This window comes from Delphinus delphis, chromosome 17 (genome assembly GCF_949987515.2).
Source record: "Delphinus delphis chromosome 17, mDelDel1.2, whole genome shotgun sequence".
NCBI classification, from domain to species: domain Eukaryota; kingdom Metazoa; phylum Chordata; class Mammalia; order Artiodactyla; family Delphinidae; genus Delphinus; species Delphinus delphis.
The window spans coordinates 5,773,682-5,780,110 of record NC_082699.1 but is presented as its reverse complement, the minus strand read 5'-3'; positions in this window follow the sequence as shown (position 1 = coordinate 5,780,110).

The window sequence follows — 6,429 nt, the reverse complement described above, 5'->3', positions numbered from 1 at the left end:
CCTGTCCCTTTCTTAAAATACATCAATAAGACTCTTGTCTTTTAGATTTTAAAAATGCACCACCAGGATTAGCTAGCTGTCAATTTTGAGTACACCTACTGAAAGCCAAATTTGTCTGACTAAATGTTTGTAAACGACTGCCAAACAAAATGGCTTTCGTTTCAGGGTCATCTACCTCTTTCAAAAAAAGCTTTAAAAAAAAATTCAACTAATTCTTACTATCACTAACAGATTAAATAAATAAATAAAGCAAATAAATAAATAAAAGTTGTCACCACCAAGTCAGCTAATTATATTAGCTGTTACTTGCTAAGGCAAGAAACTATTAATTTCATTATTTTCATCATTATAACTTTCATTTTTTAAGCTTAAAGAGAAATACCACTTTAGATCCTGTTTAAAAAACTGGGTTTGTAAAACTCACTCAAGGCGGGGAGTAAAAAAAAAAAAAGGGAAACTGATTTTTTCTCTGAAGAAGGGTGGCAGACGGCTTGACACATGGTTTTTCTGCAGGAGTTGGGTGTCACTTGAATGAAATGAGTCATCCAGAGAATAGAGAGATGGGTTAGAAATGCTCTCAATTTCTGCCCACGTCCCAGGTTCTGCTCAATTTCGGGTCCAGGTGAGTCAAATGCCCACACTTTGACTTACCTGGACCTGCAGCTCTTTCACGCTTCTCTCGTTTTCAAGGACAGTTTCCCTCTGGTGCTCTAATCCCACCCTTTCCACTCCCTGTGTGTTCTTCCTCCTTCAATCATTACTGCTCTTCTTTACTTATAGCACCTCCTCCCTCCTGGATCTTCCTTCATGGTCTAAAACATGATAGGTTTCTCCTACCGCGAAAAATCCCTTCCTCCATTCTGTGCCTGCCTATTTCTCCCCTTCCTTTCACAGCTGAGCTCCAAGGAAGCATCATCTAATCATTAGCTTTTCCTTCCCCACCTCACCTCCTGCCCCAAAGCATCCCTCCCCTTGTCCACTGAGCCTTTCTGGAAAACATTACTGGGGATCCCGACAGCAAGCCCTAACATCTTACCCCTCGTTGCAGCATGTTATAGACAACTTGCTTCTCCTTGAAACTTTTTTTTTTACCCTCAGTGTTTTTTTTTTTTTTTTGGTCCTGTGGTATGCGGGATCTTAGTTCCCACCCAGGGATTGAACCCACACCCCCTGCAGTGGAAGCGTGGAGTCTTAACCACTGGACCACCAGGGAAGGCCCTACCCTCGGTTTCTAAGGACCCAATCGTTCCTTCCTCCTTGTTCTCTGACCCTTCCTTCTGCCTTCCCCAGTGGCTGCTTTTCCTTAAGGAACGATCCATGTCCCCCATGGTTCTCTCTTTACAGATAAAGAGCAAAGACTTACAGAGATTAAATGATTTGGTCAGGTTCACAGGTTTAGGGGTAGCGTCAAAATTCAAACTGGTACATAAGCAACCCTTTCCGTATGCCACGTTTCTCAGGACATGTAAGAACTCTCAGGAAGGAGTGTTGTCAGACTTGTTTGTACCTGAAGATTCAGAAAAAAGAGAAATTAACAAGCTTCTACTACCACCACCATCAAATATTATGCTGCGCTAGTAGTTCTTAATATATCTCTAACAATCAGAACATTTTTTTGGCTTCTCGCCTGCAATCCCTCCCTGGCAGACTTCGCTGTGGCCTTTAGCGAAGGCCACATTGTGGCAACATTATAATGTGGCAACATTATAAGCTACGGAGCTCTTGCAAAGCATGCCCATCTGCTTAGCGGATGCGTCCCAGATCCAGCCAGCTTCACACTTCCCGGCTGAACTCTGCCCCTCAAGCTGCAGCTTTGCCTACACTTCCTGCTTTGCTCTGGGGTCTCCCTGTCCAGTCACCTCCTTAATGAGAAACCCCTCGAAATCCATCACCTTAAGAGCGAGTGATGGGAGTAACACAGGTGAGAGGGGTGGAGAGCTCTGAAGTGGAACTTTGGCAGTCAGAGTGGGAGTGGGAGGGAAAAATGAGTGAGATGTTGAGAAACTATGCTATTGGCCAGCTTCACAGAGCAGACAGTGGTCAGCGAGCCATACTGAACGTGCCTTTACGCCACCACAACTGATCTCACTGTCTTAGCCAGAGGCTTGCTTGGCCCACATAAGAATTAAGGATGCAGGATTTGGAAGCAGGACCATTTCTCTGTGCTCTCTGCTTCACAAGCATGCCCAGGTTAGGTGTACCTGGGCTAAAGGAGATGGGAGCCTTGGTATGTGGACCAAACTCTTTTTTGCACAGTCTAAATTACCTGATGTTTGCCAAGACTCTGGATTGTGTTGAATCAAAAATTAAGAGTTTTTAAAACTAGAGGCATGATAAAAAGAACTGTCTCTTGGTTATGCATGTCCTTAGGAACTACCAAATTTTTCAGTCCAGGACAGAGGCAATGAGAAAAAGGAATGTGACGTTAAAAGTGTAAAAAAAAATTGCCTTGAAATACTCTGTTTTCCAAAGCACAGTTTTCTGATTGAATTTGCCTTGCTAAGAGAGTTAATAACATGCCAATATTTTAGAAAATGTATAATTGAGAACAAATAACCTTTATAAAACACAGCATTTTAGCCACTAGAATCAAACTTCATGAGAACTTGGACTCTGTCCATTTTGTTGTGGCTGAATCTCCGTGCCTGGAACAGCTCCTGGTACATCACGGGTACTGCAAAAAAAGTTAGCTGTGGAGGGAAGTCTCCAATTATGTGTTCATATTCATATGAGTTGATGTTTAAATGTTTGTCGGCATGTTTGATATATTTATTGCCTATGACATCACTTATGGGCAACAGTGAAGAATCTCAAGGAAAAGAAACCATAAAGTTATTTCTACAGTTCAGTTATTTCCATGCCCTGATTTTATTGTGGTTATTCAAACAATGTATAAATAAGGTCTTCAAATACTATATAAATTTAATAGTTTAAATTTCCATAAACATAATAGGTCTTCATTCCAATTAATCAAATGTAAACCATTTGGCATGTAATATAATTTACGATATTGAAACCACCTTTGTCGCTTCCAACCTTGCTGGTGATCCTTCAAATTCAGGAATATAGGATTGATAAATACAAAATCGCTCTTTTCCGTAACTGCATGGTTATCACTATGATTGTTCATTAAGATTCAAAAGAAGATAAATAACAAAATGAATAGCTATTTATTTAAAACTGTCTGGAATAATTTTAAGGGCACTAAAAATGATACCAACTGCCCATAGTAATTATATGGATAACTATCAAGAACTATTCACATCCACGCATATTTGGCTATGATAGAAGATGGTCAGATTAACTTGGTTTACATTTGTCTTTGGAAGACAGTGTTTGGAGTGGCCAGCTTTGAACTTGCTTCTACCAACATTTATAACTGCTGTCACTATTCCTAATAACTCTTTTATTGATAGCTTGCAACCTCTGCACTAGGGGCTAATTAGAGGATCGCCAGGTTCCTGATGGGGACAGGCATCTGATTTCACTTTCAACATCGTTGCCTGGTTACGAGGCCAAGTTTTGGGTCCACTGCAGTCTTTGGAAACAGCAGTTTCATCTTTGCACAAGAAAGGAAGAAGGCACTCTAAATCAAAGTTTTCTAGAGATTCTATGTTCCTTAAAATTTTTTGGCTTTTACTTTCATTTTGAAACATGATGCCATATATATGGATATTCTTTCCATTCTAAACTCTCAGTGGGAAGAAACTTTCTATTTATAAAGTGTTTCAGTGTGGTAAGGAAGAAATGAGGAAGCCAAATGATTGACTTCGTAAAATAGATTAAGTAACTTATTTTTTCGAGTTTATATCCAACTAGAATCAGGCCACACAGGTAACCAACATTCATTAGAATCCCACTTAAGTAATAAACCATGGGCTAGATGCTGGTGTTACAGGGATTAATTAGACATGGTCTCCATCCTGAAGAGGCTTACAGTGTAGAGGGGCAGATAGACAACTATGCTAGACGAAGCAGACTCAGCTGGTGTGATATTTTCCAGAAAGTCTCCCCTGACTCAGTTCTGCCCAGACCCCCTCCCACCACGTGTGCCCAGAGCACACTGTTGTCTTTCTATCATGTCATTGATCAAATCCACTCATTTCACTCAACGTATATTCCTTGAATGCCTCCTACACGTCAGGCTCTATTCCAAGTGCATAAATAAACATATGCATTTGATATATATACACTTATATATTATCTGTGAGATATATAGTGGCACGTAAATAAGAATGTGTGTTAAATAAATCTTTGCAAAATCAAGGGCAGATTATAGGTGCTGTGTTTGAGCTTTGAACATGGCTCAGTATTTCTCTTGCCTTAAATATTCATTGACGATGTGCTTTTAATGTAGACGCATCCGATTCCATCGTTTGGAGAACAAACCTCAGTCTGTTTAGCCAATTCCTAATTGGTCATTTGGGTTTTAACTTTTTCCTGTTACAAATAATACGAAGGCTATTGCTTCTCTGTGCAAACCTTTGATTGCATTTCTATCACAAGATGATAATTAGTAATCAGCCTTCAACGTAATCAGCCTTTGGAAGCAGGTACGTTCTCTTTGGCCTTTTAGTCAGAAGTTTTAACTGTGTTGTGTGATTTAATTTCACTTTTGTGTTTGACTAAGTTTAGATTTCTAGTTCTACACTTTATCAGTGTAGCGGAATAATTCGGTCATAAAGAACAAAGACTGTGCATTAGCTGCTCTTACAAATTTATACCTATCTGAACATACATATAAAAGACCTCCGTCAAGGACTGGCTCGGAAAGTGAGGAGGGTGTTCAGAGGGCACGGGGTTGGGGGGAGTCTGAGGTGGACACAGGGATGCCAGTGATGGTGTGACTGGTAACCCTAGTCTGCCTCCCAAGAACTAGTGTCATCAGTATTTCCAGTTTTCAAGGCTAAAGTCTGAATGACCTTCCCCCGCCATCAGCTGTCTTCATTGAGTCCTGCTAGAACGTCAGGAGAATGAGAGGTGCTAATTAGGGGCGGAACTGTGTGCTCCCCAAAAAGATATGTTGAAATCATACCCCCAGGAACTCTGGATGGGACCTCATGTGGAAATGGAGTCTTTACAGAGGTAATCAAGTTCAAATGAGGTCATTAGGGAGGGTCCTCATCCAATGCGTCTGGTGTCCTTATAAAAAGAAGACATTTGGATGCAGAGACATGTACAGAAGAAGACAACCACGCTGTGTGAACAGACCCAGGCAGGAGAGAGCCAAGTGAAGACTGGAGTTATGCTGCCCAAGCAAAGGAGCGTCTGGGCCAGCAGAAGCTGGAGGAAGCTAGAAAGTGTCCTTCCTTGTAGGTTTCAGAATGAGCACGGCTCTGCCAACACCCTGATTTCAGACATCTAGCCTCCAGAGCTGTGAGACAATCTATTTCTGTTTTTTATAAGTCACCTGTCTGTGGCATTTGTTATGGGAACCCTACGACACTAATACCACACTTATATCCTGTGACTATGCACCCCAGCTGATGTTTGACATGGGGGGTTAGACTGTAGCATTTGTTAGAGTTCAGCTCTAATCAGATTAGTCAGATGAATTCATTCATCCTTCCATTTCTTATTTGACAAATGTTTATTTAGTATCAAACACCTCCCTCAGATCTTAATTTCTAATGCATCAATGCCACAGATACCTTTTGAATATTTTTCTCAGTAGTAGTTGTACCACATTTCAGGGACAATTCTTTTTGTCCCCCTTCGCCTACAACTCAATGGCCAAATAAAATGTTCCTCCAGGGAAAGCGTAGCCGACCATGCTGGTCCTCTTACTTTCACTCCCTGGTCCCTCCAAGTGTCACGTGACGGTGTGTGGTTTTTGTATCACTTGGTGGTTATGTTTGTCTTGTCTTCTTAACTCAGTGATGCTCTGTTTGAGCCAACTGAGGTCGAACCGTTAAATATACAACACCCCACCCCGCCCAGTTCATAAGCCTCTACTTCCTTTTTCACATCTTTTATTTGACAGCAAGGAGAAAGAGTCCACGAATTCAACCTAGAGTCCAGCATTTAAGCAAAGACGTCACTCTTCAATTTATGCATGAAGGGCTTACTCCTTGACAATTATAACCAGAATCTCTCCTGTATTCCCACAAGGTCTAGAGTGGAGGTGAGCTCACTGTATTGCGCATACCTGTGTTCTCTGTGCTCCTGTCTGTTTCAGACAGAATGGGGCTGGGCTCCTTGCCTAAGAGGATGTTTATCCAGCACTTTGTTTTGCCCCTAAGATTTATTGTTGTATTTGGGGGATTTTGGTTACCATTGTCATGATCATCAGGGATCATGGCAGCAGTGGAGAGAAGCAGACAAACTCTAAGACGTGGTATTATAGACTAGCTGCTTAAGAGAAGGCCTTGAGATCACTTCCCAGCTCTCACACCTAGGGGCAGTGTGACTCGGGAAAAGCAGTCAATT